Source organism: Lepisosteus platostomus, chromosome 8, assembly GCF_059453375.1.
Source record: "Lepisosteus platostomus isolate fLepPlt1 chromosome 8, fLepPlt1.hap1, whole genome shotgun sequence".
Taxonomy (NCBI): domain Eukaryota; kingdom Metazoa; phylum Chordata; class Actinopteri; order Semionotiformes; family Lepisosteidae; genus Lepisosteus; species Lepisosteus platostomus.
In genome coordinates this window covers 20,555,468-20,578,793 of record NC_142618.1, presented here as the reverse complement: position 1 = coordinate 20,578,793, position 23,326 = coordinate 20,555,468, and the positions used below count along the sequence as shown (strand labels likewise).

Genomic DNA, 23,326 nt, shown 5'->3' with positions numbered 1-23,326 from the left:
CCCCTCGTTTGCCCACGACAGTCTACGAGTCACACAATTAATAAATTTCACCTCCTCTTGCTCAGTGTGTTAAAGCCAAAAAATAGTTTATTGCAAAGATCTAACTCAATTTCTTCATTAGGGACACTACACATTTCTATTCATAGCTGCAATGAAGACTCCTGTAACCTGTTAGGCTGTATTTTAGGATAACGGCATGAAAGGAAACACCATGCCAATAGAAGACATAGCCCTTTAATTTTAAGCCCATTTGTTCTTCTGGGCTGACTATTCATATTGACCTTTCAAACCATGTCCTCTCCATACAAATTAGTTCTCTCACATCCACATTCTTCATACAGTATTTGTTTCAAGTTAAAGGTTTTAAGGTACCTCTCAGTTCAAGGGATTAGGACATCAATTTTTGCATTCCCTAACCCCAGATATGGTTTTACATGACAATAACGCACCTCTTCCAGTCTCACACTGGAGATCACTCAGAGCTCCAGCAGTGCCTTACAGAGCTCGAGGTGATAAAAGAAAAGTGTTTTGTATTGGGTTCTCAGACTGGATCTCGGACGTGGGGATAAGATCACAAGAAGGCATGGCAGAAAGGCGAAACCGACTTTCAGATAGTTCACCGGTACGGTCTTCAAGGACTAGTGTCATGAATGTTAATTCATACTAATTGTTAGCAGTTTCATAGGGGCTTTCTACATTGGCCAAAAAAAAGTGAACAAGCCGTTTTACAACATTGTACATTTCCGCGTCATAAAAGTAAAAACAGTGCACACATCCGAATAGAGAAAGACTTGGCTCGTCCCATTTGTACAAATTTAGAAATCCATTTTAACAGAACTAATGTTGGAGTTCAATTCTTGATTGTCAATAAGGAATATCTACAACCAGCAGAGTGAGAAAAAAAGTGCAATACCAAAGATGAATACAGTTAATCGATTTACATGTTGACCATTGCCATTTCAAAACTTAATATACAGCACAAAGCATCTGGCTGCAGGAATGGTGAGATACATTTAAAAATTAAAATGCTAGTTGTTTTAACATCTCTTGTACCGACAGTGAACACAAAAATACATCGGAAAGCCAAACAATTTATCATGAGACACTTAAACACTTAACGTCTGTAAAAAACCTTAGGACAACTTCGACCTACAGCACATCCCTCCTCCAGACAAAAAACAGCTTAAGAAATAAATGCTCTTGCTGCACAGAAAGTTGAGAAATCTTTACTAGAAGTGGTTCAATAAAAAAAAAGATAAAGTGGTACTTACTCTGTTGATTTACACATGGGAAAAACAAGAAAAGGTTTCAATGGGGTTATGAAAGTTGCACCAGCTTGAGTTTCTTCTCTTTAAAATTGCAAAGTGGAAAAAAAAAGGCAAAATAATTCAAACTCCTTCCTGTACTCCTCGGGCCTTTTCAGAGAAGGTCACACTTCAGGAGGCTAAAAGGACACAAGTGATATCAATCGGAGCGCCAATACCACAACATGGTCTCTCAGAAGCAATGCCTGGCAGCTACATCTGCAAAGATGATTCAGGGCCTGATAAATTTAGAACGGTGCTTTCCGATGGCACTGCTGGGTAAAATAAATCAGAACGAGTTGGGGGTGGGGTGGGGGAGTTGATGGTGCCCAAACTGAAAGGACTGGGGGAGAGCTAAAGTTCCAGGTGCTTGCTCTTCAGGCTTCTATAAAAAGTTTCCCCAAAAGTCTTTCACAGAATGTCACATACAGCTCGGCTCGCCTTCTGCCGTTTTCAACTCCAAATGTCTAAATTCCCATCCTGCACTGTCTCCCGACACAACAAACTGCAGGCTCACTTCCACCTCGGAGGACTGAAGGCCAAATGCAGCGTGGTAACCTCATACAGGGCCAACCATTTATGGGCTGAACTGTGGAGCTTTGATACCAGCAAATCTGCCATAAATAGCTTCTGAAACTCCGAGGGATCAAATCAGCTGTTATAACAACAAACTCGGACTGCAGTTCTCTTCAGCTCCCCTTTCTCCCAAATAGCCTACTCCAAACCACACTAATAACATAGGTTTTAAAACCCAACGCAGAAAATATTCACATCTTAGACTACAAGGTTGCATTTTGTTTTTACACAATTGAAGAGAAAAGTTCAACTGCATTATATTCATCGTATAGTAGGAACACTCATAGACTTGCTGAAATTGCAGACCTTGTTAATTTTTAAAAGAATTTAGGCTGGTCTATGACAGTCCATTGGGGGTTCTGCAAATATATATTTATTTTGTATATTTTTTTTATAAATATACAGATATATTTGTGGAAGAGACAAATTACATACTGTATATAACCTGCTAAAACAATTTGTCAATTCTGTCAAATTGTATTTTTACAGATGTCCCAAGACCTTTGACAACAGAACAATGCTGGGACAGAAAACTTGCATGAAGCACCTGTCACTATAAGTCAGGAAGTCACTTCACAATGAAGGTTCTTGTAGGAAAGTGTAGGTACTGTTAAGTCCTTGTCTGACCCTGGAATAGCTAATTTCACTCATCGATCTGCACTCAACATATTATCAATACAAAAGCTGTACTATGCTTTCCCCATCTTTTTTTCCCCCAGAGTTTCCTCATAAGAAAACATTTTGGCATGAATTTACACAAAAGTAATGAAACCTTAGTACATATAGTAGTTAAATCAGGAACCATGACATTTAGAGTAGTAAAACATGTACATGCTAGAAGACTATGCCTTCCAACAGAAAATAGAGTCCAAACTGCTTTATGAATCATTCATTTTGATTTTAAATGATCTAATGTGTGGTCCACTACAGAATTGCTTTACCTCAAGGACCAGAAACTGGGAGTTCTTCTGTTTAGGTACATCACTTGCTGAACACCTGTGTGAGCGCAACCTTCACAATTAACTGACAAAAAGATCAAAACAAGCCCTGACACTTCAAAGGGGGCTAGAAAAAAAAAGCCAGGCACAAAGCTACACACGGCAGATGGAGAAGAGATCAAGGAAGTGTGATGTCAATATTCAGGAACACTGTGAACTAGGCCTGACAAAGGACAGGAAGCTGGAGGGGCTTCTTTCCTGCGGACGATGAGAAAGATTGTTCTAAGAGCATCATTAGCAGCGTGGGCTTTTGTAATAAAGTTCTCAGATAACACATTCTGTAGTGAATACATTAAAAAGAACAAGAGTTTGCACTGTATTTCTTTAACATTAGGAGGGAGATTTCATATTACCCAGAATTTAATGGAACAGAAGAGCTGTATTTCCCCCCCAAATCAAACCACTGCTCCCATTTTTAGTCAAAAATAAGGTCACTCTACAGTACCAACAGTATGTTCCTTCTTTTGTGAAAGAACATCCCAGGAGTTAAATCGGTCCCTTGAACATTACCAAAAGCATTCCATGTTACCAAAAGGTGCATATTCACATATGCAACCTAAGTACATCCTATTCTGGAGTTTTGTCCTGCACTGGGTACAAGCCTGGATTGCTTCCTGGACAAACTGCTATTCCACCACAGGACAATTTGGATACTCCAATGAACCAAGCCAGCATGTCTGTGGAAGGTGGGAGGAAACTAGAGCTATACCAAACATTTACTGAATATAACCTGGGGTGACAATACTGGCTGAACATGAAGCCCAGATTCCAGAGGGAAAACGGTCACATAGAAATTGCTGGTAGATTTGTAAACGTAACTTTCATTGGAATAAATCTAAACAAAATAGATTTTCAACACACTCTCAAGCACTTAAACCCACAACAGAATGTATGTTTTTTTGTATACTGTATTATTTTCTTGGCCAAGCTCATCTTTTAAGGGAAATTAAAAAAAAGTGTACTTCTAAGTCTTTAAAAAATATATTAAAAAATTGTTTTCACAAACCCCCAAAAAGTCTTGAACTATCCCACGATTGCTTATCAATCCCCAGACCAATGGTAATGGCAGACCTCATGACCTAGTACTACACAGGAGGCTGATACAGCAAAAAGACTTGGATATTATTCTTATTCACCAGATCACATTTTGGCGATTTGGGATTTAAAAAAAAAAATCACAATATCCATCTTAAATCTTTCTTCATACACAGATTCTATTTAATCTCACTGTTCTCTTTGTTACACACTGAAGACACTAAATCCACAACCCCACAGATGTAAACCAATTTACTGAAGTGGCAGAATTGTAGCAGAGTGCATTGTTCTGCAGTCAAGATTCTTTTTAGATTGGGCCACACTTTAAAGTCTTAATTTCTAAAATACTATTGGTGTGCAACAGCTTTTCAGACCAGCTACTGTAAATGGAGGAAATTACAAAAGTTCTTGTTAATGACATTTATTCTTCCATTAGTGTCATAAGCTTTAACTAATGCTGACTATCTTACAAGAATCCCATAGTTGCACCACAAAGTGAGATATTTTAGATAATTCTCTGGGCCAACACCCTCCAGGGGAAGTGAACTACTGTAGGGCTCCATATTTTCATGCGTAATAATTTTTAGTTTATTTCTCAACATCCTGTCAAAGTCACACAGTGGGCTTTAACCTAATAGGACAAGCACAGTATACTGTATAAGGCTGTGTGCATGTGTGCGAGAGAGCCCTGGGAATTCTTAAGTGCTGCTAAAAGCAAACAGCAAACACTGCCAACCTGCATGAGAGTGATGTTAGTTGTAATTTTAGTGCATGCGTTTAAAATGCAGAAATGTTCTTTTCTGGATCTAAACCAACTCAAAGTTCATGGTGCTTCTTGAGAGATGATGCAGTGATGGGTCATTGATATGCTATTAGCAGGATCACATAAAGAGAAATGCGTTTTAGCTTGTGTTGTATATAGTATGCCTTTTGATCTCCCCCACTTGGAACAATAACAACTACGGAGATTCCAATAGTAGTAATTTGGAACAAGTTAATTGTAGGAGCATATAAAGACATTCTTAGACAAACTTGGAATAATCAGATAAACAACCAGAGAAGTGCTGGAATATAAATGTACAAGACCGCCTCTAAATGCCCGTTACAGCAGTCTTCATCTAGATCCACATTCCACAGATACCGTTGAAGCTTTATTCATTATTCAAACTTTCACAAATTTGTTGTTTCAGAAAGTACTTTAAAGAGCCAAATTTTAATTAACCATACTGAGCTATTAAACATTGCAGTCTAGAAAATTGTCATGACATCACTTGACCAGTCATCAAAGGTTGCCGTAAACAAAAAACATTACTAATTCATCAGGGAGCACAGCTAAGTGAAATAAAAGAAGGGAACAAAAGCATGATTGCCCATAAGTAGAAATGCGAATGGTCTCTAATATTGGAGTGGTCTTTGTAAGCTCAAAGCATTACGAAATTGTCAGTCCCAAAACAGCTTCTGGCAACACCTCAACAAAACAATTTAATAATCCTGCATTTATAAACAAATGATAAAAATGAAAACAAGTAAGAGCTTTTACTGGACTCCAGACCATTATATGTTGAAGTTCAGTACAGCTGACCCCATGGACTTGATCAGTCTTTTAAAGTGGTTCACTGACAAAATGCCTAGTCAACAGAGACATTTCCTCGACATACAGTGACACCTAGTGTATTATTAGCGTACTCATATAAAACTCCAACACAGATGAACTGCAGTTTATATGAAGCAACAATTAAAAGTAATACCCTCTTCAAAGTATTTTCAATGTAATGGATATATATATATATTATGCATTCTTACTTCTTGAAAAGAGCAAACAGTACTGATACTACAGTTAAAGTGAAGACTTTAAGAACCATTGAACTGCTCGCCACAAAACTTTGATCTGAAGCCCAACAGAGCAGATGCAACCTGTCAGATCTGGAGAAAACGGAAGAATCCAACCATGTTTTGGAACACGATGGTTTGAAACTCTTGTTGCAGAATACCATTCAATGGAGAAAACAACTGCAGTGACACAAAGAGGAAATACTAAATATTAAAATATTTATTGACATTTTGTAACATTTACAACATTGTCCTAGAATGAATCAGTGACACTCTTTTCAGGTTCTTTCAGTTGTTAATGCAGATTTGAAACTACAGGAATGACCAACATGCCTTACGTTTCTGAATAGCGATACCCATACTATAGTAGAGAAAATAATCACAGATCAGACTCATTTTGGAGCATACACTAAAACAGTACTACACTGAAATCACAGAAAAATATCCCTTTTGAAGAACTGAGGAAAGCTTTAGCCTGTTGTCTTAGCTTTGTTCATACCAATATGGCTCCGACATTTATGCAAGCCTCATGCTGAGGCAACAGTACCAGATCACAACTCGGTAAACAGGCATTAACTAAATTAATACACTTTTTTACTTCAGGCTAGACCACTTTTTCCGCCACTTGCAGAACAGAAAACAGAGTGCTCAAATTGACTTTAAAAAAAATTGCCGATTTGATTAAAATTCCTGAGGCACAGGTACGCATGGGGCATGACTGGGTCAAAGAATGACCTTTTAATATGGTAATATTTAGGCTTAAAGATCCTTTAGTGTGTTTTTACTGCTTATTTTCTCTATTGTATTGGCATTTATCAGGATATGCTGAAAATGATTTCCCATCAGTAGGACTACCAATTATTGTCTTGATAAAAGCTGGATTTACACCTTCATTTCTGATCAAGATCAAATGCTTCAATAGCATTTAATCCAACTCAAAAAATGCAGGGTAAATGCTGCTCAATGGAGCCCTATTGTCGGTCAGAGGGGGTAGTATTGATCCAGATCACACTACCATTAATTAATTTGATCCTGACAATACAGTTGCCAATGTTACATTTGAAAAACATGGGACCTTCCGTACCGATACCGAGTAGGACAGAACTTACATCTAGAAGATCGGGAACGTCTCTTATGTCACAAGAACAAATGGCAACCTTACTTGACCAGGTCAACACCAACAGGATCAACTATCTGCCGCATTGCGACTGCGGCATCAAGAGGAACGGATGGAAAATTAGTTTTCAAATTGTTGAAAAGAACAAAATACATGCAAATACAGTAGTTCTTCTGTGCTGTATTATTCAGATTCAGGACGAAGTAGTGATGAAAGATAAGATGAAACTAACACACTGCTGGAACTCAAGGCATTAAGGTGAAAAGTTAAACCCGATAGAATGGCACATAAATGTAAAGCTGGTCCAGAATCTTTGATTCTCATCGGAACTAGAACTGTACATGCCAACTATAGTTTGTATCAATACAATTGATAAACTGAATTTCAAACTCAATCTATTCTTGAACATGCTGCTGTATGGTAGTGAGTGTTAAATAATGTACATACTGCATATTATTTGGGGAATCACTGGATAAAGAGGGTGTTATCCAGTTATCCAGATAATGTTTGGCTCTAACAATTATTTGGTAGATAATTTCTACGGGATGACAATTTTTTCATCTTTCATAAAAGAGTAGCATAAGCGATCTCAAAACAGAGGTACACCAAATCAAGTCATTGTAATAATGCAAGAATTTGTATTTCATGTGGCTTTGAGCCTGTAAGATCCTTGTAACTAGCCAACTGGAGATGTGCCACATTTTCAGGCTAGACATGTACAGTAGACTAGTTTAGGTGTTTTTACTAAAAATTAATTGAGTCGCGTTTCCCCACAATTGTATACATGCAGTGTGGCTAAACATTAGTTTTGCCCAGCCAAACCAAAGTATGAAAGCAAATGAAAAGTACAAAAACTATTCAGAAATTATACATAATTGGCATTGAAACGCATCACTTTCCTTGCAGTTTCTCCTGTATTTCATGCACTCCTGTAGTGCAAGTGTTCACATTACTCCTACCCTGGAGTCCTTGAACTGGCTTCCGGTCAAATTCCACGTCGACTTTAAAATCCTCATGCTCACCTATAAGGCTCTACATGGCTTGGCACCTCAATACCTGTCAGAACTATTAATCGCCTTACTCCCCACCTCGCAGCCTCCGCTCTTCAAATTCTGCCCTCCTTACTGTTCCCCAAGCCCGTCTACATTGTGGGCGACAGGGCCTTCGCCTGCTATGCCCCCAAGCTCTGGAACTCTTTGCCCAAGGATATCAGAGAGTCACCTTCTCTAAACTCCTTCAAATCCAGACTCAAAACCTTCTTCTTCAGAAAAGCCTTTACTTAACTGGTTCCATTCTTCACCCCTCTGCTCTTCTTAGTACCACCTTCCATGGTCTCCTCTATTGTTATTGTTGTAATTGTAATTGTGTCTTATCTTTTGAATTCTTCTTATTTATTATTGTCATCCTGTAAAGCGCTTTGAGAAGCCACCTTTAAAAGGCGCTATATAAAACAAAGTTTATTATTATTATTCATTAAATGGGGTCATTGTGAACTAAGCCTGGAGCCCTTTGGATGGCAATCTCTCCCAGTGACAGCAGCAGGAACAGAGAGGAGCTTTTCAGAGCTCAAGTGGATTAAAACATACTGTACCAGAGATCGAAAATATATGAATAGATTTATAAGAACTTTATAAAACCTCTGCTCTGCCATACTGATTTCACCTCCCTGGTTATTGAGTGCACTTTTTTTTAATTTCTTAATTACAGGATTTCAAGAACAAAATATTTCGTCAAAGGTTTCAGTAATTTTGCGTAACAGATTCGGTTCAACATTGTTAACGCTCCTTTTTATGACTTTCAATGTTACAACACATTACCGTTATGTCCCCTATACGGCTCAGCCTAGGGGCGAATGGGGACTTGCATATGAGCCAGGGTTTAACTGACGGGAATACACACAACCACATGTAGGATGATGGAAAATGCTAGGAAGTAACAAAAAACAAAACACGGGGTTAAGGGAACAAAAAAAAACCACTACACTGTTCTACAACCCCATTACCCGCTAAAACTGTCTCCCGAGAAAAGGGTGGACAAGCCAAAGAGTCTTCCTACACTATACTTAACTAAGCTATAATGGGAAAACTTAAAAAAAAAAAACACTGGTGCCACAACAATCCCAACCCTACACCACAGCTAAGAAAACAAATCCGACATCACGTTTTTCGCCGTTTCTTCTTCCTCTCTTCAGGCGCCATCTCGGGACATCCCATTCTGGCATTTAAAACCAGACCACTCAACCAATCCAGAGAGAGACTTCATTTAGGGATACACCCGCTTCCAGAATGGATTCCCGCATGGGGAGTAAAAAAAAAAACAAAACAAGTTACTGTAGTTCTTAGTAAAAGATATGCCTCGTGTTCCTGTTTAAAAGTTGTGTTCTTCAAAGCTGGTTAAAAGTTTTTTTTAGTTATACACTAGAATGTAATTGTTCTACATTAGTAAAATAAGGTTGAAGGAGTTCAAGTAGGGAGCTGCGTCAGCATGCGTAGGCAGCAAAAGAACAAGTAAAGGTTTATTCCAGGCTGAAGAGAGAAGAAAAACAGTTTTGGCTGTGGGGCCTTCTTGGTGGGGGGGCTCCACAGCTGAGACATTTCTTTTCTTCTCTTGCCAGCCTGGAATAAACCTTTACTTGTAAAATAAGGTCATGCTGGGAGCCGATAGCGTCCGTGCAAATCGTGATCTGGAGGGGCCTTTCCAAGGCCTTGCCTAGGGCCCCAAGAGCTAGGGCTGGCCCTGGCCCACAGTCTTGGCATTTTATCTACATTTTCTACCATCACAGTTTCTAAACTCAATCAAGACCACCGAAATAATATACAGTAGAATCAAGAAAACAGTAGTTTTCTTGAACGTAAAGAAAACAAAAGAGCTAATAGTGGACTTTCGGAGACACAGGCCACGCACTCACAGCCCACTCAGTATTGATGGAACGGAAGTGGAAACAGTCACCAGCTTTAGGTTTTTGGGAATTCACATCTCTAAAGATCTAACCTGGACTGTGAACACTGACTCTATATCATGAAGAAGGCTCAACAGCACCTTTATTTCTTGAGGTGCCTCAAGCGATGGGGGATGCCAATACATGTGTTGGTGAACTTCTACCAATGCACCATCGAGAGCATCCTCACCAACGGGATCACCATGTGGTATGGCAACACCTCTTCGCGAGAAAGAAAGGCACTACAGAGAATGGTCAATATGACCCAGAAGCTCATTGGCTGCGGTCTCACTGAGATTAAACAGCTCTATGAGGACCGCTGCCGTGGTAGAATTCTGGCCATCACAGAACTCACTCACCACCCCATCACCCCACTGCCCTCAGGCAAGAGATATAAGAGCATACGGACACTTACCACTAGATTCTTCAATAGCTTCTATCCACAAGCAGTGAGATTGGCGAACACATTTAGCCATCCCCCTCAGACCACACTTACTGTACACCATCACCATCTACCTCTTTATGGTTTCTTATCTATTGCACATCTCTAGTCATTGTTTACACGTCTGTATTGTTTACATTCAAACTGTCTACATGTTTACTTGCACATTGTCTACTGTTTGTATATTATCTTGATGCACTGTTTGCACTTTGTTTTGTTTTTTAGACTTGTTTTACAAATCGAGAGACTTTCTGCAAGTAAGAATTCCATTGTACCAGTACCGGTTACATATGGCAATAAAGTTCAAGTTCAATATGGTTATAATTGACTCCATTAAATCAGGTCTTGCACGTTGAATCGAGTCACTGTGACAGATGCACCTCTTTTGGGGTAATCTGGAAATTCAAAGAATCAAGCAATGAAGATCTGCAGTTATTAACTACATAGTTTAAGGAATGCTTATAATTAAAGAAAAATCCACTTTGCACACACTAAACCCTGGTAAGCAAATTTTTTGACAAAACAAAAAACATTGATTTTTTTTAGTGCTCTACTTAATACCTGCCTTGCTTCTACATTTTGTTTTATTTGTATTAAAACCAGCACAAGCACGATGCACATGCATCTGGATTGGGGCCTCCTAGTTTGCACTTATTATAGATGCCAATGGAACTAATCTTGTAAAATAAATCTGTTACTGCCCTGCCACAAAGTTCACAGCAAGTCACTAAAGTAACACAATCTCCATTTCCAGACCAAAAGGTTATGTTTTGGTCGAACTTTCGACATAGCTTAGCTTATACCTAAGCTGGTATTGGGTACTGTATAATATGTTCTTTAATATTTCAAACGAACACCCTCTTAAATAACAAAACATAGTATATAAGCTTTCCTTCTCAAAAAAGGAGGAATTTTCTTCTCCAACCTGAGATCTTAAGACTTTAAAAGGACACACCTTTGCTTACAATACCCATGCATTAATAACTTTGTGGCTTATTTACAACATTCTTCAACAGACCACCCTGATGTGTTCAAGATGTACCTAATTAAACAAGTTACAAAATCAAGGCTCCTCCCTCACACATCCAGCAGGACATTTCACAGTACATTGATTATTAGACGTTTCAAGCACAAACAAAGTGGAGCTATATTAATGATTCTATATGGAACATAGCTTAAAAACCAGTATGTGCTCACGGTGTACTGTATATGGAGTGCAAACTTGGGCAGGCACTACTGGGAAGGGGTAGAGTAGGATTATTAGGATGTCCTATATCCATCTAATCATACAGAACAGCACCTACAAAGTAGCTATTGAGGAGGGGCAAAAAAGCTTGTCATGTCTCAACTCATAAGACCAGAACGGTTTTTTTTTTGGGGGGGGGGGGCAGGGATTCTGGAATTGCCCTTCTATGTTAAATTCTACAAAAGAACAAGCAAAAGCATGGCAGAATAAAAACAGCACACACTGATCCAGCATTTTTGGGGGATCCCAGTTATTCAACACAAGACCAGCATTGTTTCAGTTTGCCTATTGCTGCCTTTTATTCAAAATGGGAAACTTGAAACTCGGTGATCAGCAGGTGCAGGCGTGAGGGGGGGGGGGACTGCAGATGTCGGTGCCAGCCTACTGCTCAGAGAAGGGGTGTCGAGGTTAGAGGAACAAGAAAATGATCACATTGCTTACACATGCTCTTTCATCTTTAGAAAGCCCTCTTACCCCTTATCTGTGCAAGTCTTATCTTGCCGTCTGGTTTTCACAAATTTCTCCTCTTGTACCCAAGACTGTAGCTAGCCTCCGACACTATGCTATAACATTTTATCATGCTTGCCAGGCTGATGATCTGCTTGAAGATAGATTAGATGCTTCTCAAACAACTGAGACAGAGTCACTCACCCTCACAAAACATTACCATCCCAGCCATTAACTTCAGCCAAAATAGCCTGCCTATAAACTAGCCTGACAACCATATTGTCAAAAACAGCAATTAGACCCCATTTGATCACGAAGTGCTCATGGAAAAAATTAATGACAGTCCGCACTTTTAAGAAAAATGGAGAAGACACAAAAGATTAAGTGCACCCTTCTACTGTTTATTTCCAATTTGTGGATATCTGCTGCTGGAACATCTAAACTGGTCTAAGCCTAAGAATAAGTGACAGAAAAAGTTGCTCTGCCCTGGTTTTGAACTGAGGAAAAAACATTCAAAGAGGTTCCCGATGGATAAATTGTCACAGAAACACTTACTGTAATAAAAAATGATTTAAAAATATACTGTACATGGCCACTTAACAGGTACTACTGCAAAATACATCCCAATCCAATTTCCTCCCTTCCCAACACGGGACAATTCTAAAAGAATGATCTGCTCCTTGAGAAGAGTTACATTCCAGACTCCGTCTCAGGGCCCATGCCTTTCTGATATCCAGAGGAGTTTTGGTTTCTAGAAAAAAAATAAATAAATAGTTCTCCCCCCCATTTGTGCCCACTCAGCAAACCGTCCTTCAAAACAGTCAGCCCAAAGACTCTACAGTATATTACAAAGAGTGGAACAGAGGAGCTCTCTTCCAGTCAAACATACTGTATCTCTGCTAAACAAAACACACCATATGCTCAATACAGGACTCTCATCTAGTATGTTAAAGTGGACAAAATACTGTTTATAGTATGAGGCACCATAACCAAGAACAAGGATTGTGAATTCTATTAAATGTGTATTTGTAGAATTTACTCAGATTCTATTTCTCAGAAAAGCTTTAACCTTTATCACATACCAATTTGTCAAATCTGAGAAACTATACCTATACAAAAAAATACCTACCAATACGTAATTCATACGTGACCTCAACAGTCACATTGTTAAAAGGACCAACAGTTGGTGATGGAGTAAGTCCAGTGATGGAAAGAGCACCAAGTAAAAATTATGGAAAAACCGAATAGCAGAGTAAGAATGCCTGCAGTTCCCTGCAGAAACAAAATGATCGTATTCAGCAGAAAGGATGGAACTAATTTATTTAGCGGAGCGGAGAGGGATTTCACAAAAGTAAAGAGCTTCTTTAGGTCCATTGCGCAACGTAAAAATCTCAGCACAATATCCTGTTGGAGCATGTGGGAAACGTTTAACATGCTATGGTGGACAACACCAACGTATAAATTCCATCTTTCCTTCCCACGATGTAGAGTCACAGGTGTTATCCCCTAACAGAGGGAGCAACACCAACCTTATTTGAATTTTATATATGCATATATACAGTGTATACACATTTTTACAAGATAAAGGCAAAACAATATTTAAGTTTTCTAGAGCAGTTGCACATTTTTTTAGAACTAATTACGATCCGCTACACATTTTATTTTTTCATCACAAAAATAAAAACGTCAACACCAATGTATGAATCACTGAGCGCCCACATCTTCTGCTCAACCACCAAGGCAAAACAAAGCTCTGGAGGCTCACTGAAAAAGGAAATCAAAGCTGAAATCCCATTAATAGGCTAACTCTAAATGTCTGTGGAAGATGAAAAGTTAATCTAGGAGAGTGTCCCAGACAAGACCTTCAATTCAATGATTAATCAGATGATAAACATCAAAAGTAAGAAGAGACCAAGCTACATTGGGGGTGGGGGAATGAAACCAAATAAGATTAAGTGTTTGGGAACTTTGAGAATCATGGTTTTTAGATTTGCCTTCAAATGTAGAACAGCTGTTTGTTGAAAACACAGCTGAGACATTGTCTATGCCAAAATACCAGACCAGAATTTTGTTGCAACAACAAAAAAATTCCAGATCAGCACAGTCTTTTTTTATTACACACAGCTTCAAAATGAACTTACAGTACTCTGATTCAATAAGTACATCACTTCCTAAACTGAGGCTTTCACCATTGTAGTTACTGAAATCAGGGTAGTTTGGTCACAGCACAAAAAAAACTTAAGAGTACATGCATACATCCATAATTGGCTATTTTTTCCAGCAGTAAGAGTACTCAAATGCTTGAATCAAAATGCTACTTCATGATACTGTGAGACTTCATAAACAAGGGTGTCTACCGCTAAAGCTGTCAGCAAACATGACTGTCCAAATTCCCATTTAAGGGCTGGTATTCCAATATACTGATAAAGGCATTTGAAAAAAAATGATTAGAAAGAAACTCAAAGCACTTGATTAAAATACTTCCTAGGAACAAGGCAAACTAAGAAAGCATTTCACTTTCCACCACAATCTTCTGAAATGTGAAAACTTCCATGAATTTGTGAAGTCATGTGTAGAATTCCAATTAGATTACTATATGCATTTAAGCAAGTTTTACTCCAACAAATGTAGTCTGCAAGTTAGGTTCTTAAAAAAAAGAAGGCGTATTCATTCATGTTTACAGACAAAGGAGCTCTTAAAAGTAACGGCATTCTTATTGTAATAAGGCAAAGCCCACACAAGTTTTTTGCAGAATAAACTTTCAAGCAGTACTAACATTTTTCTTTTCTAAAATCAAAGGTTTTCACTGCCAACTACACTTGACTAGCTGGAGATATTCAAAAATGTACTGCTCAAAATCTGTACCAAACTCCCCCCCCCTTTTCTTATAATGGTTAGAGTAATTCTTATATGCAATTTATAATACACTTTATGGGTCAACTTTTAAACCCTGGATTTCTGTAAAGGGTGATCCTAATTTTCACAATACCTATATTTATACAATGAACGATACTCAGTCAACACTGTAGTAGCACCAGAAAGACTTCAGGATTATTACTGCAATTCAAATTATAGACCACCCAAGTTCAAAAGGACTTAACTGCCAAGTAACTATGTTAAACTGAGATTTTTAATTACTGCACAGCAGTTTCTGAACTTAAATAAGAATTGATCCATACGCCGTCTTAAATCTTTTACCTCCAGTACTACCGTATATCAAAAAACGAACAACTAGATATCAACTCTCCAGTGAGTTGTGGACATTTCTTGAGCTTCTTCACAGCAAAAACAGTGCCTTATACTTTCTCACTATTCAGCGTGGAATTAACCTCTGCTTTACAGCTTTCATGCTGATGCAGTTCCCCCACTTTCACCTCTTCTGCAAATGTAGTTTTTAAATTTAAATCGTCCATTAACTGTTTGGATTAAAAGTGCAGGGTTGGCAGGTTCAGCAAAGTAATGAAAAAGGCTGAGACAAGCCTGTTTACAAAGTGTTAGGCTCTGGTGAACGTGAACTTTGAAGAGTAAATTAGAACTTACTGTGCATACAGTACCTGACCAAGGAACAATAACGGAAGATCTGATTACCTTGTAGGGTAGTGGCAGAATGGGTCTGGTGAGCTGCAAAATCTCAGGCGAAGTGTTCTCAATTAACCTAAAACCTTCCCAGTATTTTCCATGATCTCCTGTGTCTTCTGTTGATCAATACCTCTGCAACCCTCATTCTCTCATCCACATCCTCTGTAGGAAAGAGCTAACGTAGTTATAAAAGACCTTGGTATTTTACTCCATGACCCAATTTTTCAATACTGCAGTCTCCTGCCTCATCCAAATCTGTAAGCTTTAAGGCTCATGGCAAAGAGCCAATAGTATCTTAAAATGCTTCTACAGCTGTTTGCCTGCTGTTTTCAGAAAAATGACTATCTCGGATTCCTTGCCTTCAATGTCAGTGAAAATATTTGTTCAAGAAACTAAATGGTTCAATAGGTACATTTACGTGACATAGGTTTTCACTAACATTTAAGAACAAATACTTAAACCAATCAAAAATATTGCCATTAGATCTCCAACCAAACGCTTAAAGCCCAGTTCCTTGAATGTTCAAGTGCAAAAGTCAACAGTTATTAAAAATACTTCTTCTTACAAGCCAACATCAGCCCTGACAAGAGCGCACAGAAAAAACACGTTGCTGAAAATGCACGATTGAGTACAGCAGGGTGGTGTTGACTTGTTCAAAATGAAACTACTCTACTCTCACCACATTTGTGAAGGCTGGAAGTTTGTGAGAACCAGCAAACACTTGGGCAGGTACAATTAGAGCCAGGAGTTCCGGTGATGCAGGGACACCCCTGACTTAGTGGTTCTGTTCAGCCCTTCCCCTGACACAGAAGCTCCAGTGGTTTTTTTAGATGACAGTGTAGAAATGGGTACTGTAGACGGATTGACAATACAGCCTTCAGGATACAAAGCCCACAGGAGAAGGCACAGTGAATGTTCAAAGGGGCTTTCATAGCTGGTTTTGAAATGCCCCGAAAACACTCAAGGAAACAAAAGTAAAATAACATCAAGCAGCAGCTCAACACGTAAAGGCACCTGCTTAAAGGGTAATCAAGATGTTGCTGGTTGAATCTGGGCAACCTCATTACAGTACAGTAGCCAAGATTCGCCTTTGATAAGCGTTTTTGATTCTACCTTGTTGGGCTGAATGGGTTGGTTGTCAGCCAGGGTTTCCCCAGCTTGCTATTTAACAACCACCACCAATGGCTTGACAGGCAAATGTGACCTTACATTACTATTTAAGAGCAGAATAGGTCCCCTTTCCAAAGCCTTAGCCCTGATAATCGCATCTTAGGTTCAGAATATAAAAATAAACCGATTGCCAAATACTGCACATTTTAAAAGGTAGGGTATTGCTCATCTTCAGCTCACCTTTCTTGTACTGTTTTCCCACTATTTAGAGGGGCTTAACCATTCAGACTGAAAATAAGATTGCTTCTAAAATACTCTATGTATTGACAGTGTCGCACCATGTTGAAAAATGAGATGACGTAGAAAGTGAAAAGTGATTGACCATTTGAACCAACAGTAATCTCCACTTTGTCTCTCGGGACTGCTGCTCTCTGGGGGGTCACTCAGGGTGAGCTCCCTGCTGTGGGGACTAACGGTCAGGTTCATAAGGGAAAGTAACAGGACCAGACGAGGCAGCTGGTGTGTTATCTTCTGTTTTCAAGTGCAGGCTGTTGGAAGGGGAAGTTAATAACCCTGCAACATTCAATAGCCATAACCCACTAATACTGCAGCAGTGTTTTGACATATTAACCACTTCCTCTACACTAAGAGCAAAAAGCAAGTGCTTTTTGAAACAAGCAGTTTCGTTCTAAATGTAGATATCCTTATATAAAACACACGAAAGTGAAAATTTCTAAGTCGGGCAATAAGCATTTAATAACAAAAGTAATGGTAAATTAGTTGTAGGAAATGTACCAATGCTTGCCAAATATGAAGACAAACCTATTTACATGCGAGAGGAAACAAGCCACATATTTATATTCGGAGCACACTGGAAAAACACACCAGTAATATCTTGATTGGGACCCCCAATGCAAGCGAGAACAGTGTAAGAAGCAATACCAGCAGCTGACAGCTGGCTAGAGGAAACGGTGGAGTAGGTCAATGTTCTTCAAAGCACTAGACTGTTGGCGGTGACAGTGGGTCATAGTGCTGGGGCCCTGGGTTTAGTTCCAGACCTGGAGTGCTAGCTCCATGGACAATGTACAGTATGTTCTCCCCGTGTTGTAAATGAGCTTAGAACTGTAAAAGGCCGAAAAGACATTTGGAAGCAACAGGAAATAAAGTCATCGGCTCAAATTCCTAGTTCGACTACTTCGAAAGAAGGCACAGCGGATATGCGATTGCTTACCATATGGCCAAAGAGACAATGGCCTATACAGCTGCTGAAAAACATTCTTCCAGTATTTCTGGATGTAGTGCTTTTTCCAATAAGACCCCTGCTGAAATGAAGATACAGGATCACTGAGAGGTATACTTTTCAATAATCTCTGCGAGTATAAAGATGCAAAGAATTTGAAGTCCAGCTTAATTATTCAGTTTCCAGCTGCGTTTTCTATACAGGCTGACAAGAGCACCAATACTTCAGATTGTGCAACACTTCGTTTATGAAAAAGTTATAATTCCACTTGCTTATTTGAACCATCTAGCTAAGATATGCATGCCAGAATTACAAAGGATTTGCCATTTTACCAAGAAAGCAAACGGAAGCATGGATATTCAAAGCACTCAATGACTGTAGTTGGAAAAGAATTTGTCCCGGACTAAGTGCAATGGAATGACAAGTAACGGTGCAGAAAATACAAAGGAGATGGAGAAAAGCTGTAACAAAAATATCTGAGGAAACTGGCAATGAGGCTCAGGCTGGCCTTATTCAGACAGAACCAAAACAAAATTAAGCTCTAAAAAGGACAACATTAGTATCAGTGTATAATATTTACATTTTAAGCAATATTAAGACCGTTTAAGAAAGAAGCACATCGCTTAGATGTTTGTGGACAAAGAAGTCAGGTCTGGGAGTTCTCTTGCCTATTATGTGATGCTCTGTAGTGCTCTGCTAATTGAATGTACTCCAGGTCACGCCCAATGTCACACACTGTAGCATCCAAAACATTATATATTGTAGAAGTTGATATTTTAGCATTACTTTCTGATTAATCAGAATTTACAGGCATTGTTTTACAGTTTATGGACCTAAACGTAGGGACACTGGGGCAACCCTGGAAGAGCACTGCAAATGGCATAAGTTATTTGCACAGTGGTAAACATGACAGAAAAGTAACTGTTCAATTTACAGTGTTCCCCAAGCACGGTTACAACACAGCAACACTGATAAGAAAGACTGTCAAATGGCTGTGAAATCTATCTGACAACTTGATTAAGTGTTGGGTCAAAAAGTTCTTTTCAGTTTCAAAATCTTTAATAATGCAATGCCTGAGCAAGAAAGAGTTGCTGCAACTAACCAATGATATCACAGTAAACAGACCACAAGTCGCTACATTTATCGTTTCCATATAAAACTAGCAAGTCCTAATTAAGAAAATTACAAGAAAAGTACATTCCCAGGCTCAAACGTATTGTCACTGATATACCTAAAGAACTGTTTTTTTTTCAGTCTTGAACAAGGGTGATGTGGAGGAGATGAAGTATTCTAAACCATCAAAGGCATTGAAAAAAAACAATGTACAGTAATGGACATCTTCAGAATCAGTGTTACACAAACTACAGTAATGCAAAAAGAAATGAAGGGGAGATGCATTTAAAGCAGAAGATGGAAAACACTTCATACAAAGGGTTGTCTAAGTCTGGAACAAGCGACAAACTTCCTTCAAGAAATGGCTGAATGGGGCCCCTCCAGATTCAGTCAGCTACTACAAATCAAATGACTTGCAAACCTCTACTTGTTTGCAGTTTTCCTTATGTTTCCAAGAATAGCCAATGTAAAGTAAGATTGCTCTGTTGCTGCAGATCACAGCTACCCACGTACTGTACAAATTGCATTACAAAGACACGCGATTAGTATGACATGACGAAAGGCAAGCAAGTTACAAAGACCATAAAGCATGGAGGCGTACCCATTTCATGAACAGGGAATTAACCATCTTTGCTATCCATCTATTTTCTAACTTTTAGCCAATACAGGGTCACAAAGTTGTGTTTTCTATTGATACTTAATGTTTTACAGGTAACATTAGTGTCTACTTTTATTTTTTATTTGAAGTGGATTGAGATGGCCTGTACTGTACTACCCTATTTTAAGTTAATGAAATTTCTAGTCAGAGAATAGTTTCTTGACAAGGATAAACATTTCATCCACAGTGTTGCAGGAAACAGTTGGAAATCATTGGATTAGATCACTTAATTAGTATACTAAAAATGAACATCCTAACATACTGCACACCTAATAGTTTAACACATCGAATTTTAAAAGTTGAACTTGTAACTGAGATTACAAGAAAACCATATTAGTATGTACAGACATTTATATCCTCTGTTTCAAATCCACCTGAAATTGCATACCTCCCAATTACTTTTCATTTCTAAACAGAAAACTGAAGACAACTGGTCTACCTTTACTATAATGCTTAACTCACTGTATTAAATCCAAGTTCTTACATTAAGCGTTAAACGATGAGATGCTTTCCTTTGAAATAATGTTGGGTTGTTAAAACATGTTATTCTTTGATTTAATGTAAACAAAGAAAGGCTGTTAAAATTTAACGTTCAACGCAGCGGCACAGAAAAGTTGGACAATTCCAATGAGCTTTGCCATGATGAAAGTAACCGAGCATGACAGCATTTTAGAACAGTAGAAAAAGTAAGATGTTCAAACTAATGCCGTAACGGTACAGGAGTGAAATTCTCCAACCCGTATCATTTAAGTATAGACAAGATTTGATTTGTGAGCAGACATCACCAAAATTAAAAGGACATTTAAATTCGCAATTAAACCCGAGCTTCGCTAGGTCAAGCTGTGTTTGAACAGGAAACGTACAGTAAAAATGCTCACGAGAAACCCCACTAAATACCAAAGGAGTTCCATAAAGAACCAAACATTTTCACACCCACTTTGATAATGGAGAAGTTGGAGCGATACTGTAACACACAGGGGAAAAACAAACATCAGAAGCAGAAAAAAAACAGACCACAAGTTTTTTCACAGCTTTTTACACTAGATGTAGTAGATCCAATTCCATCTACAGAGCTATATATTTAAGGTGAATGTTTAATTTATATTAAGGATATCTAAATACGCACAAATCATCCGTTATAAAATTCAGCTTCAAAAACTGGAGCAATGAGTCCAGTCACATGTGAGGGGATGTCTACACTCTTAGCCAGGGGGAATACTCAACAGCTGGCAAATGCACAAAGCTATAGGCTGCTGCTCTCTCATTTCAAAAGGACAACCTGTTGGAGCACAACAATAAAAAAAAAAACTGTCAGATACGTTTGTAAAGCCTGATAACAGCTGCTTTGCCTTTCACAGACCCTGTCACCTGACTAGGGCTAAAAACACAGCACTTCTGAAATGTTATACTTGCGATCAGCTTAGAAACTGAAGTTTAAAGACCCTAAAGTGCAATATACTGTACTAGCAGAACACGGCTTCAGGAGCTAAATTCCACAGGTTTTGTTTTACAAAAGACCTAACCTTTCACAATGTGTATCAGGTTTAATAAAGGTCTAGTTTGACAAGTTTGCAAAAAAATAAATGACCTGTAGCATGCTTTTTAATATTGTAGTGACCAGTGTTTGTTCAAACTCATGGGAGTTTTTCCACAGATGTTCCAATTTCCTCCTACCTCCCACAGAAAGGCTGATGGGTTGATTGGCCCATTCTATGAGGAGCCGGAGTGGGGGCCCCTCATTAATCCACCCGCTCTGGGGGAGCTCTGCTACAATTCCAACCAAACCATGGATGGGATAAGGCCAGGTGAAGAAGTGGACGCAAGTTTGTTTGAACAAGCCCTGACAGACTCTGCAAGAGTTCGCCGTCAGGTGTAAATAGGTCCTCAACGTAGAATTCTTATATTAAAACCGCCAAAGAGACAGGACACCAATCGCTACCACATTTCATTTATGAGCGTCAGAGCCCACGCTAGTGTAGCAACAACTACAGTAAGGAAGATCAAAAGGCATTTCAAAAAAATGAAAACAAAATTATAAACCTGTTTTGTGTGCTCAAAAATGAAAGTGCAGCTATTTTCCCCAATATATCTTGTTTTGAGTGATGTATAGGACAATGTTGTAGAGCAGGGTAATTGATCAACATTGAAAGTCCTTCAATATCCTCCAAAATGGAAAACAGCTCTTGACCTTTTGGCCATTAGTGTATTAAGATGAGGAGACAAGACAGTAGTTTATGTGTATTTATACTGATATAAACCAAAACGGGCATATTTCAAAAACAGACAAATTAAATACAATGTCTAGGTTAGCACAAAGATACTGTAAGCAGAGAAGAGCCATCACTTAACCATACACAGCAATTATTGCACTCATTTGCTCTGCTCCATGTCATCTTATCCTCAGCTCCTACTCTTTCAGTACAAGCTCGGCTTCTAAGCTCCAGATAATACAGGGGCTTGAGCAGGGCTCAGTCAGGGGCTCCCATCATCTTTTATTAAATCAATACACAATACACGCAGAAATGCTTTGCTATCCAGTACATCGACACTGTATGGTCGGGAATAAAGAGGTCAAACCGGCTGCACAAAAAGTGTTACAAAGAAGCAAAGAGGTGGCAGAGGATGAGCTGCTGAGGTCAATGTTCTCTCTTCTCGAAATGATAAAAATATTCCAGCACTCCACCTCCTGCTCACCCAAGCCCCAGAGCTTCCGAGGAGCTCCAATCACACTCTAGATTGACATCCATCATTCGAAGAACAAAACTTTCTTACTGGTTTTCCTGCAAAATAAACCGAGCAGCAAGAAATATCGCAGCATAAAAATGAAAAAAAATATACACTCTGTAAATGAGAGGAGCAGGTCACGTGACCCATCTAGTTCCTTAAGTTTTTTTTTCTGAAGATACTATCCCACCATTTCTTGAAAGAAGCAATAACAGTTGACATTATAGCTGGGGAACTTGTTCCAGACCACCCCCCCCCCAATATCCTACATTTTATAGAGGTGCAACTCAAGAGCTGGGGAAAAAGCTGTTCCTTGCCATTTCTTAAAAAAATAAAATATGGTAATCTAAATAACATAAGAGATGTACTGAGTGCTGGCAAAAGATTTTACACAGCAGGCAGAGCATAAATCCATTGCCAATTCACCTCTGAAGAATAGACTTTGCGAGGATTACAGCAAACATACACAACCATTTCCACTGTGATCTAAGTTGATGTTAGACCCGTGCAAAGTATCCGGACCCAGACAATGTAATCCCTGTATTCTATTGTCCAACCAAGTGAATATACCCAATTATAATAATCTCCAGCAGCAATGATTTGTGCCGGAAACAAACAGATGTACAATACTATGCAAAAACTAGACAATCCATAGCACCGGAAGATGGTGGTACTTCAAAAGCTCCATCAGTTAAGATCAGTTTCCCACAGAAAAGCAATTAAAACCTGGGTGGGGGGGGGGAATACATAAAAAGCAGCCTTAATACAGCATCAGCCAAACCACACAGAACATCCAATATCCCAGCAATACAACAAGCGGGACTCCTCCATAGCAAAGGCCCTTAAATGAAGAGCTGGGGCCAAAGAAATGTCAGTTAGTATACAAAAGTCCCTCTTCTATGCAAGGCTAGAATCATCTGGGATTTCCCCACAGCCAAGGCAAGCACACCTCCTACGCGAGTCATGGAG

At 38.9% G+C, this 23,326-nt stretch overlaps 1 protein-coding gene across 2 annotated transcripts in view; it reads right to left on the bottom strand.

Moving 5' to 3' along the window:
* Positions 1 to 23,326, bottom strand: part of svila (supervillin a) — a 119,154-nt gene that overhangs the window by 88,702 nt on the left and 7,126 nt on the right. The window contains exon 1 of one of the 2 annotated variants that reach the window (XM_088642855.1): positions 1,272 to 1,829. The exons of the other annotated variant lie outside the window; for it this stretch is intronic. The gene's annotated coding sequence lies outside the window, so the exon portion shown is untranslated. Of the gene's footprint in view, positions 1 to 1,271; positions 1,830 to 23,326 lie in introns of those variants that run through there. 2 annotated transcript variants of the gene reach the window in all.